The following is a 12798-nucleotide window of genomic DNA, read 5'->3' on the forward strand; positions in this document are numbered from 1 at the left end:
CGTGAGTGGAAGCTGAGATATCTCTGGGGAGTATTATTTCTGCGAGCCTCTCCAGGCTCATTTATTCTGTACAGTTGGGGAGTATTATTTCAACAAGCCTCTCCAGGCTCAGTTATTCTGAGAGAGTATTATTTCGACGAGCCTCTCCAGGCTCAGTTATTCTGTGGGAGTATTGTTTCGGCAAGCCTCTCCAGGCTCAGTTATTCTGCATGAGTATTGTTTTTTGTTCAGCCCGAGAATGCGAGTCGAGACGTCTTTTGGAGAGTATTATTTCGGCAAGCCTCTCCAGGCTTAATTATTTTGTGGGAGTATTTTTTCAGCAAGCCTCTCCAGGCTCAATTATTCTATGGGAGTATTATTTCGGCAAGCCTCTCCAGGCTCAGTTATTCTGTGGGAGTATTGTTTCGGCAAGCCTCTCCAGGCTCAGTTATTCTGCATGAGTATTGTTTCGGCAAGCCTCTCCAGGCTCAATTATTCTGAGAGAGTATTATTTTGGCAAGCCTCTCCAGGCTCAGTTATTCTGTACGAGGCGATCGATTTTCTAAATCTTTTGCCTTTTTGTCGTTTTTGGCTTTTTCTGTATTTTTTGCCTTTTTTGTCATTTTTTGGCTTTTTCTGTATTTTTGCCTTTTCTGTTGATTTGCGGCTTTTTCTGTTGACCGCTGCCATACACAAGCAATTTTTCCTATTTTCTATTTTATGCAATTGCCTCATGATAAGGTCTTTGAATGTGCAACTAATGTGTGTGATGCACAAATGCAAGTTTTATTATTTAATGTTTTTAGAAAAATGAATGGCTCTCCCTATCCTCCTTTTCTTGGAGGAATTTCTGTCATCGACGTGAGGGAATATTTTTGTGAGCCTTTTATGCAGGAGATTATGGATTTTATAGGAACCCCTCCAATTTTCTTTATTGACCGATTATTAAGGAATTTCATACAATTTTTTAGAAATACCAATTTTAGAGGCATAATCACATGGTCAAGAGAGAAGAGAAAATGAATAGATATTTTATTGATATTCACAAGTGTTTTTACAGAAAGATATACATAAGGATTTTCTGAAGAATGGCTGGCCAGGGTAGGCTATATACATTGGGCTTAACAATTATATCTGTAATTGTTGCTCTTTACATTCCCCTAGTTGCTTCGGGTGAGATGCCTGAGCCAGGAGCGTAGATGCTGCAAGACGCTTGCTTCTAGAAGATAATCACTTGAACCGCCTTTCGGTTTTCGATTCAAGTGACCGTCGCTTGCTTTGCTTTTACATCTTATTCTTTTGCCCCTAACTTTTGCCTAGGACGTATCCTAGCGGGGATAATTTCGCCTTTGTTTTGCCTAGTACCCTTGTACTGGCGGGCTTTTTATTTTGCCCTAACTTTTGCCTAGGACGCCCTTTTTGGGTTTTCATCCTAGCGGGCCTATGCAAGCAACGTCTTCAAGCATAGTACTTCTTTACCTCGTCAGCGTTGACTGGGTATCGAAGTTCTTTTCCATCCATGTCTGTGAGGATCAATGCTCCTCCTGAGAAGGCTCGTTTTTCCACGTATGGTCCTCCGTGATTTGGGGCATACTTTCCGATTTTGTCCTTTTGAGTTGGTAGCAATTTCTTCATTACCAACTCTCCCTCATGGTAGACTCGAGGGTGGACTTTCTTGTCAAAAAGCCTTTTTGTTCTTCCTCTGATAGGCTTGACCATGGCATATGGCGTTCAGCCGTTTTTCTTCAATGAGGTTCAATTGGTCATACCGGCCTTGAACCCATTCTGCTTCGGAAAGTTTTGCTTCCATGATTACCCTTAGGGAAGGTATTTCGACTTCGACGGGTAGAACTGCCTCCATCCCATAGACGAGGGAGAATGGAGTAGCTCCTGTAGATGTGCGTACAGAAGTCCTATAACCACGGAGGGCGAAGGGTAACATCTCGTGCCAGTCTTTAAATGAGACAACCATCTTTTGCACTATTTTCTTGATGTTCTTATTGGTTGCCTCGACTGCCCCATTCATCTTTGGCCGATATGGGGAAGAATTATGGTGTTGGATCTTGAATTCTTGGCACAGTTCTTCCACCATTTTATTATTCAGATTAGATCCATTTTCAGTGATGATTTATTTCTCCATGCTTCCACTAGATTATCCTAAAATCTTTTGGGACAAGAGAGAAAAGAAAAGAAAGATATTTTTGTTCTGAAGTTTGTGTTTTAAAGGGGATTTATTTTTCAAAAATGGTTTTTGTAAGAATGGATGGCCAAGGTAGGCTTATGTGTTTAGGCTTTGTTTGATTAAACACTTATGAAGTTAAGAAAATCTTTGTTTATTGACGTTGTGATTTGACAACTTAGATAACTTCCCTTGAACCTTTCTTTTTGAATTCGGTTCATGGTACCATCATGGATTTATTTTTGTTTTTTGATTGTCCTTATTTTTGCCTAAAACACCCTTCTGTGGCGTTTTAGCGGACCTTTGTTTTTGTTTATTTTTGTAACCCTAACTTTTGCCTAGGTCACCCTTTCGTGAGATTCCTAGCGGGTCTTTTGCTCTTATTTTTGCGCAGTCCCCTTTTTGAGTTTCCTGCCGAGCTTCTTTTATTTTGAAAGGTTTCTTTTTACCCATGATGGCATTTGTCAAGGCCAAGGGAAGGTGCTCCAAGTTGTCACGCACACCTCCACATGAAAATGATGTGGGTTTATTATTAAGATGATTTTAACCTCATTCATGTTTATTCAAACAGGGTTAAAAATAATGTGGTTTAGAATTTTATTATAAGCAAGAAAAGAAGCAATGAAGAATGATTTTATTATAATCATAGCGGAAACATGTGTCCTTATTTCATCACTGATATGGGTCCCAATGTTGACCTCTTATATCTCTCGGCCATGCCCCAAATTCACAGTCTCCAATTTCTCTTGACGAGCTTCTTGATCTAGCAATCTTTGCAGATCTGGAGAGATGGTCTCCTCATCACTGTCCAACTCAACCCATTTATCCTCAACTTTCGGATCCCGGTCAAAGCGAACAATTACAGACATAATTATTTTATTGGTTCTGTTTAGGTTTAGAATTATTAATGTTAATGAGGAAAGAGAGAAAAGAACAAAAAAGAGAGTAATGTGAAAAATGCCTCTTTATTGATATGTAAAAAAAACTGTAAAACCCTTATTTACATGAAAAGGTTCTCATGATCTCGGGTACTGATCATGAGTCCCTAAAAGAAGAATATGGAAAATTAAGGAGGGGCCCTATCGTGGCTTGTTCTTCTCTCTAATCCTGCTTTGGCCGAGGATTCTTGCTCACGTCGGGCGTTGTCGAATCAAAAGTGATCCACCCGGCATCAATAAGGCTTTGGACCTTGTGTTTGAGAGCTAGGCAGTTCTCTGTTGAATGCCCTGGTGCCCCCGAGTGGTATAGGCATTTATCTTGTGGTTTGTACCACTCGGGATAAGGTGGATCCATCTTCTTTGGTGGAACGTAAGCTAGAAGACGTGCTTCCACTAGCTTCGGCAGGAGATCGCTGTAGGTGGTCGGAAGTTTATCAAACTTCTTCACAAGGGTGAATTGCGATCTTCCTGACTTCGAAGTGGAGGAAGATGAGGAAATGGTTATGGCACTGACTACTCCCTCCTTCTTCTTCCCAAAGGTCTTCTTAGCTTTAAATGATTGGGAAGGTTTAGCTAGCTTCCCACTTTTCAGCTCTTGTTCCACTCTTCCTCCAACATGATGGGACTCATGGTCACTGTGCTCAGCCCCTTGTATGTTGTGGTGACGCATGAGTTCCATCATTTGCGCCATTTGCTCCTTGAGCTGTGAGAGCTCGGTTGTGAGGTTCTTATATTGTTCCTCCAGCGCTTCCATCTTCTTGATTTTCTGTGCGCGTGTGAGGACAGAGAGATGACCAGCCACTTTCTAAAATGAATGTTTTAATTAGTTTATTTATGGGATGAATACGCTCTTGACATGAGCTTGATAACCCTCCATTTTTAAGGTGCTGCCTTTTTAAAACGGAGTGTTACCACCCTCCTTGACTTATGATCCCTCCCCAACGGAGAAACTCGATAATTATGGGTCTCTTTTACTCATGTCAAGAGGTATTGGTGAACCTAGAATGCATGGTTTATGAGGATGCATGATATCTTATTGGTAATGATGCACATGCTCCTCACTTTTATTATATTTTCGCACATGGTCTTTCCTCTCATGTCATGATTTTTTTTTCATGCATGGGGATTTATTCTTAGACCTTATCACGAGGTTATTTATTAATGCACAAACAATTGCATATAAGCATTTACACAAACAATTTCACTCATCCACGAACAGTCACGAGCGAATCACGAGGTAGGGGTTTCCTGCAGAAAGGTGCATATTCAAGGTGGTTCTAACTGTTCTCACCGGTCTGAGGCCCTCAAGGTGCCCCCATTATAGGGACCCAATTCCTCTCGTCGTAAGTCGATGGAAAGCTCCAACGCACTGTCGGACTCGAGTTCATGGTTATCACCTTGAGTGATGCTTTCCGACAACGGTCTACGGGCACCTATAGACCCATTCGACAACCGGCCGTACTAACATCCACTCCCTATGGCTTACCACTCATGCCCCCGGGTATAGAGGGAACTGTTGTGTGCAAAGGTTTGTGTGCAGTTTTTATTTCAAACATTTGCGAAAATTAAACAAACAACAGTTATTAAAAGCCAAATAGGTAAAACATGTTATTATACAAGCGAGGGGTAATGAAGTAATTTTAACTATTATTTGTTAAAAATAATCTGTCACTAAATGGGACTGACTCTCGAGGCTTCCCCAGTGGAGTCGCCATCTGTCGCCACCGGCCCGAAACGGGCTTTCGGCATTCGCGAAGGATGGTTGGACTCTTTTATTTGTTTAAAAATATGGATTGCTAGAATGACTTATTCTCAAACTGAGACCTTGTCAAACGAGCAATTTTATTAAAAGGCTCACCAATCCATGTTAATCCCAAGCGGGACTCTCCATGGATTAGCGGTTTTCATAAAAAGGAAGGGTTCATGGAGTCGCCACCAATGTTTTACTCAAAATATTGGAAAAAGAAGTTTAAGGCAATCGATTCAAAAATCGACTTCGGCCATTACAACCAGAGTCGGGTAAGGGAGTCGGTTACGCGTGGGGAAGGTGTTAGCACCCCACAGCGCCCCTTTCGGGTTTCCTATGACAGATTATTTAAAAATAATAGTGCGAAATTACTAAATTACCCCTATTTATTCTAAGCAATTATAAATTAACTATCTACATGATGACAGTTTAAATATGTACACACAGAAAGCGGTAAAAAAAGGGACTTTAAAGAGATAAACCTTTGAAGCGTGCTTTCTTATATATCTTGACAGAAATTGGGAAGCGTTTTGGCGTTCCCTCCCTCTACAAGACCGCTCGCTCCCTCCTATAAAATTTTAACTATGGAAATCCGGAGGATTTCCCTTCGACTAGGTTCGAGACTCAAGCAAATGGCTCGTGACTCAAGAACTTCGTCGGATCAACTCTCCGAGTGATTTCTAGGCAGAGCACTGCTCAAAAAAACCCAGAATACTCAAGAAGAGGGTTAAAACTGTGTGTCAAAGTGTCAAATGACGTCCCATTGACGTCATATTTATAGGGAAGAGGCTCAATACGGTTTCTGGGGGTCAATACGGTCCGTATTGAAGTTTTGAACTACAATACGGCCGTATTGAATTCAATACGGCCGTATTGAAGTTCAAAAACCTCAATACGGCCGTATTGAAGTTCAGTGCAGCCGTATTGAGTTCAATGCAGCCGTATTGAACTTCAATACGGCCGTATTGAGTTCAGTGCGGCCGTATTGTAGTTTAAAATGTTCAATACGGCCATACTGAACTCTTGGGAGGCCGTATTGGGCTTCATTCCCTCCACTTTCTTATTTTTGGCTACTCTAAGACCTCTAAACCTACAGATAGTCATCCTATGGTCTTTTGGGAGTCCTTCTGGCTGACTTTCCTTCGATCTTTGAGAGTCTTCGAGTCTTATTTCCGACCCGGACAATTTTAGGGGTCTACAGCGAGCGAGCTTGTAGAGAGAGGGAGCGCCAAAAAGCCTCCTAGATTTCATTGATATAAAAGCACGCTTCAAAGGTTTCCTTTCCAAATCCTTTCTCTTATCGCTTTCCTTTATTGCTTTCTGATTGCTGCATTACATGTTTAAAGTTTTCATAATGTAGATATCTCGTTTATAATCGTTTACAATAAATAGGGGTAATTTAGTAATTTTACACTGTTATTTATGAAATAATCCGTCATAGGGAACCCGAAAGGGGCGCTGTGGGGTGCTAACACCTTCCCCGCACGTAACCGACTCCCTTACCCAACTCTGGTTGTAATGGCCAAGGTTGATTTATAAAATCAATTGCCTTAAATCTTTTTCCAATGTTTTGAGTAAAATATTGGTGGCGACTCCAAGAACCCTACCTTTTGCGAAAACCACTAATCTATGGAGGGTCCCGCTTGGGATTAACATGGATTAGTGAATCATTTAATAAAATTGTTAGTTCGATAAGGTCTCAGTTTGAGAATAAGTCGTTCTAACAATCCATCACTTTTCAAAACATTAATAAGAGTCCGACCATCGTCGCGAATGCCAAGGTCCGTTTCGGCGGGTGGCGACAGATGGCGACTCCACTGGGGAAGCCTCGAGAGTCAGTCCCATTTAGTGATGGATTCTTTTCAAAAATAATAGTTTAAAGTTACTTTATTACCCCTTACTTGTATGATAACATGCTTTATCTATTTGGCTTTAAATAACTGTTGTATGTTTAAATTCTCGCAATTGTTTGAAATACAAACTGCACACGAACCTTTGTACACAACAGTTCCCTCTATACCCGGGGGCATGAGTGGAAAGCCATAGGGAGTGGATGTTAGTACGGCCGGTCGTCGAATGGGTCTATAGGTGCCCGTAGACCGTTGTCGGAAAACATCACTCAAGGTGATAACCATGAACTCAAGTCCGACAGTGCGTTGGAACTTTCCATCGACTTACGACGAGAGGAATTGGGTCCCTATAATGGGGGCACCTTGGGGGCCTCAGACCAGTGAGAACAGTTAGAACCACCTTGAATATGCACTTTTCTGCAAGATACCCCTACCTCGTGATTCGCTCGTGACTGTTTGTGGATGAGTGAATTGTTTGTGCATTGATTATGTGAAATTGTTTGAGCATACATTGCATTTCTTTAAACATACAACATTCCTATTCTTTTAAAAATAAGAATAAATAGGAATAAGAATCTTCCATTATACGGTGTTAACATCTACCTTCATCACATTCATATAGGTAGTTTCCCTTTTCACCCAAAAAATACAAAAAATACCCAAAAGAAAAATAAAGAAAAATATTATTTATCCAAACCAAGCAAAATCATGCATCATCTTAGGAACATCCCGAAAACATGATAATGCTTAGTTGAATAAACACTATGCATGCATATTCAACGTCATCATCTCATATCATGCATTCTTATCAAAGATCATGGAGGGATCTAGGTTTACATTTCATACATCCCTCCTAGTAATTCATTAATAACAGTAATAAAAAGAAAAGATTAAGCGATGCGTATGTTCAGAATGGATCGCACGCCATTTGTTATTAAGTGTAAGCCAACAACCGCGCCAAGCGAACGCACATCAACTCCGTTGTTGGTAATCAAGACGAATAAAGGGGAAGGTCCGACACCGTTAAGGATCACTGCTCCAAGACCTTTCCCCTACGAATCAAATAAGGCTGTGCCGTGGATATACGACATCCATTCTTCTGCCAACAGCGATATCTCCAACATCGCTGGACTTGGGGGCATGACTAGGAGTGGCAGGATCTACACTCCCGAAGATCTTCATGATAAAGCTCCCAAGAATAAAGGGAAAGAAAAAGAAGAGAAAACCGAGGAAAACAAAGAATCCAAGGAGGAGACTGATAAGCTGTTAAAATATATCCGACAGAGCGAGTACTCCATCGTGGATCAACTTCATAAGACGCCAGCAAAGATTACTCTGTTGTCGTTGATCCTATGCTCCGAACCGCATCGACAAGCTCTGTTGAAAGTCTTGAACGAGGCATACGTGTCGCACACTATCTCCCAAGACAAGTTTGAGGTTGTTAGTCACATCACGGCTAATGATCACCTCACTTTCACCGATGAAGAAATCCCCGCTGAGGGACCGAACCACAACAAGCCCTTGCACATCTCTGTAAAGTGCAAGGAGTATCACATCGCTAAAGTCTTGATAGACAATGGATCTTCCTTGAATGTGATGCCAAAAAGAACGCTTGATCAAGTGGCAATCAAGGGAGTCCAAATGTGCCCAAGCAACATGATCGTCCGAGCTTTCGACGGTTCTAAAAGAGAAGTGGTGGGAGAAGTCAATCTCCCAATCCAAATTGGGCCCACCATCTTCAACGTCGAATTTCAAGTGATGGACATTACTCCCGCATACAGCTGTCTCCTTGGCCGACCTTGGATTCATGATGCAAAAGCTGTTCCTTCTACGCTCCATCAGAAAATCAAGTTCATAGTGGGTGACAAGCTGGTGACCGTACAAGCTGAAGATGACATACTCATCAGCAAGCCATCTGCCATACCTTATGTGGATACAGCGGAGGAAGCTTTAGAAACCGCCTTCCAAGCATTGGAAATCGCCAATGTTGAAACGTTTCCCTGAGAAATGAAGAAGGTAGCCTCCATGCTCACCAAGAACGGATACTTGCCAAGACAAAGACTTGGCAAGGATTCCCAAGGAATTCCTGAGCTACCCATTGTCGCCACCGGCCCGAAACGGGCTTTCGGCATTCGCGAAGGATGGTTGGACTCTTTTATTTGTTAAAAAAATATGGATTGCTAGAATGACTTATTCTCAAACTGAGACCTTGTCAAACGAGCAATTTTATTAAAAGGCTCACCAATCCATGTTAATCCCAAGCGGGACCCTCCATGGATTAGCGGTTTTCATAAAAAGGAAGGGTTCTTGGAGTCGCCACCAATGTTTTACTCAAAACATTGGAAAAAGAAGTTTAAGGCAATCGATTCAAAAATCGACTTCGGCCATTACAACCAGAGTCGGGTAAGGGAGTCGGTTACGCGTGGGGAAGGTGTTAGCACCCCACAGCGCCCCTTTCGGGTTCCCTATGACAGATTATTTAAAAAATAATAGTGTGAAATTACTAAATTACCCCTATTTATTCTAAGCAATTATAAATTAACTATCTACATGATGACAGTTTAAATATGTACACACAGAAAGCGGTAAAAGAAGGGACTTTAAAGAGATAAACCTTTGAAGCGTGCTTTCTTATATATCTTGACAGAAATTGGGAAGCGTTTTGGCGTTCCCTCCCTCTACAAGACCGCTCGCTCCCTCCTATAAAATCTTAACTATGGAAATCCGGAGGATTTCCCTTCGACTAGGTTCGAGACTCAAGCAAATGGCTCGTGACTCAAGAACTTCGTCGGATCAACTCTCCGAGTGATTTCTAGGCAGAGCACTGCTCAAAAAAAACCCAGAATACTCAAGAAGAGGGTTAAAACTGTGTGTAAAAGTGTCCAATGACGTCCCATTGACGTCATATTTATAGGGAAGAGGCTCAATACGGTTTCTGGGGGTCAATACGGTCCGTATTGAAGTTTTGAACTACAATACGGCCGTATTGAATTCAATACGGCCGTATTGAAGTTCAAAAACCTCAATACGGCCGTATTGAAGTTTAGTGCAGCCGTATTGAGTTCAATGCAGCCGTATTGAACTTCAATACGGCCGTATTGAGTTCAGTGCGGCCGTATTGTAGTTTAAAATGTTCAATACGGCCGTACTGAACTCTTGGGAGGCCGTATTGGGCTTCATTCCCTCCACTTTCTTATTTTTTGCAACTCTAAGACCTCTAAACCTACAGATAATCATCCTAGGGTCTTCCAGGGTCTTCCAGGAGTCCTTCCGGCTGACTTTCCTTTAGTCTTCGAGAGTCTTCAAGCTTTATTTCCGACCCGGACAATTTTAGGGGTCTACAGCTGCCCCCCCTTTACTTAGTCAAACGGCCTTTTAGTGTACCGGTTGATAAGTAAAGGAGTTGACCCAATTGTCCGGGGAATAAGGCCATCCTTCCGACTTGTAGTGTCTTCCGGTGGAAAATTGTTGAGTAGCCTCTCCAGGTTGAGTTTGCCCTCTCCAGGGTGAGTATTAGTCGTCGCCTCTCCAGGCTCATTGCATACCTCGGTGCTCTGGACATCTGGGTAGCTGAGTATTGCCTCTCCAGGCTTGTGCATACCTCGGTGCTCTGGACATCTGGGTAGCTGAGTATTGCCTCTCCAGGCTGAGTTTGCCCTCTCCAGGGTCTGCGGTTTGCCCTCCCCAGGGTGAGTTTGCCCTCTCCAGGGTCTGCGGTTTGCCCTCCCCAGAGTGAGTTTGCCCTCTCCAGGGTCTGCGGTTTGCCCTCCCCAGGGTGAGTTTGCCCTCTCCAGGGTCTGCGGTTTGCCCTCCCCAGGGTGAGTTTGCCCTCTCCAGGGTCTGCGGTTTGCCCTCCCCAGGGTGAGTTTGCCCTCTCCAGAGTCTGCGGTTTGCCCTCCCCAGGGTGAGTTTGCCCTCTCCAGGGTCTGCGGTTTGCCCTCCCCAGGGTGAGTTTGCCCTCTCCAGGGTCTGCGGTTTGCCCTCCCCAGGGTGAGTTTGCCCTCTCCAGGGTCTGCGGTTTGCCCTCCCCAGGGTGAGTTTGCCCTCTCCAGGGTCTGTGATGGTTTTGTCTCCACAGTCCACGATGCTGCTTCGACGATCTGTTTTTTATTTTGGTGCCACTGAGGGCTGGATAACGCAGGGATCCGCCTTGGGGATGTGCAGTTACTCATAGGTTCTTGTGTCCCAATTTTGCATTGCGTAATTGGTGCCCATTGAGGAATTTCTGTTTCCTTGGGGTGTAGACACGAAGATGCTCTTTCTGAGATGAGCGGTGCCTTATGATTGGCTGACGTCCTTTCGACGTTGGTGGAGTATCCCGGTTATCCTTATTCGGGTGACTCTTTTTTATTTTTGGATTTTGTTGCCTCTGTGTAGGATGTTATCCGCTAGGGGATTTTGTCATTGGTTGTAATTGGCCTCTTCTGTTAGGCGTATCAGCTTGACGTTCAATGATTGGCTGAGAGCCGGATTCCACTTGGGGAATGATTATTGATCTTTTGGATTTTTGATTTTCCTTTTTTGAAGGAGTGCCTCTTGTATAGGCGACTGGGGATTTGAAGTTCTTATGTATCCCAGAGTATTATTTAGAAAGCCTCTTCAGGCTTAGCTTCACTCTTCGTTTGAGTTGGAAAGCTACCTTCCACTGAGGAAGTTTAAGTCCTTTCGACTTGGATATTCTGTTTAGATGGTCAAGCCTCCCTTGGGGAATTTTGCTGATCTTGGTTTGATAGCTTTCACTGGGGAATTTGGCCCGTGAGTGGAAGCTGAGATATCTCTGGGGAGTATTATTTCTGCGAGCCTCTCCAGGCTCATTTATTCTGTACAGTTGGGGAGTATTATTTCAACAAGCCTCTCCAGGCTCAGTTATTCTGAGAGAGTATTATTTCGACGAGCCTCTCCAGGCTCAGTTATTCTGCATGAGTATTGTTTCGGCAAGCCTCTCCAGACTCAATTATTCTGAGAGAGTATTATTTCGGCAAGCCTCTCCAGGCTCAGTTATTCTGTACGAGGCGATCGATTTTCTAAATCTTTTGCCTTTTTGTCATTTTTGGCTTTTTCTGTATTTTTTGCCTTTTTTGTCATTTTTTGGCTTTTTCTGTATTTTTGCCTTTTCTGTTGATTTGCGGCTTTTTCTGTTGACCGCTGCCATACACAAGCAATTTTTCCTATTTTCTATTTTATGCAATTGCCTCATGATAAGGTCTTTGAATGTGCAACTAATGTGTGTGATGCACAAATGCAAGTTTTATTATTTAATGTTTTTAGAAAAATGAATGGCTCTCCCTATCCTCCTTTTCTTGGAGGAATTTCTGTCATCGACGTGAGGGAATATTTTTGTGAGCCTTTTATGAAGGAGATTATGGATTTTATAGGAACCCCTCCAATTTTCTTTATTGACCGATTATTAAGGAATTTCATACAATTTTTTAGAAATACCAATTTTAGAGGCATAATCACATGGTCAAGAGAGAAGAGAAAATGAATAGATATTTTATTGATATTCACAAGTGTTTTTACAGAAAGATATACATAAGGATTTTCTGAAGAATGGCTGGCCAGGGTAGGCTATATACATTGGGCTTAACAATTATATCTGTAATTGTTGCTCTTTACATTCCCCTAGTTGCTTCGGGTGAGATGCCTGAGCCAGGAGCGTAGATGCTGCAAGACGCTTGCTTCTAGAAGATAATCACTTGAACCGCCTTTCGGTTTTCGATTCAAGTGACCGACGCTTGCTTTGCTTTTACATCTTATTTTTTTTGCCCCTAACTTTTGCCTAGGACGTATCCTAGCGGGGATAATTTCGCCTTTGTTTTGCCTAGTACCCTTGTACTGGCGGGCTTTTTATTTTGCCCTAACTTTTGCCTAGGACGCCCTTTTTGGGTTTTCATCCTAGCGGGCCTATGCAAGCAACGTCTTCAAGCATAGTACTTCTTTACCTCGTCAGCGTTGACTGGGTATCGAAGTTCTTTTCCATCCATGTCTGTGAGGATCAATGCTCCTCCTGAGAAGGCTCGTTTTTCCACGTATGGTCCTCCGTGATTTGGGGCATACTTTCCGATTTTGTCCTTTTGAGTTGGTAGCAATTTCTTCATTACCAAC

This window comes from Cajanus cajan, chromosome 2, assembly GCF_000230855.2.
Source record: "Cajanus cajan strain Asha chromosome 2, NIPB_CcT2T_4, whole genome shotgun sequence".
NCBI lineage: Eukaryota > Viridiplantae > Streptophyta > Magnoliopsida > Fabales > Fabaceae > Cajanus > Cajanus cajan.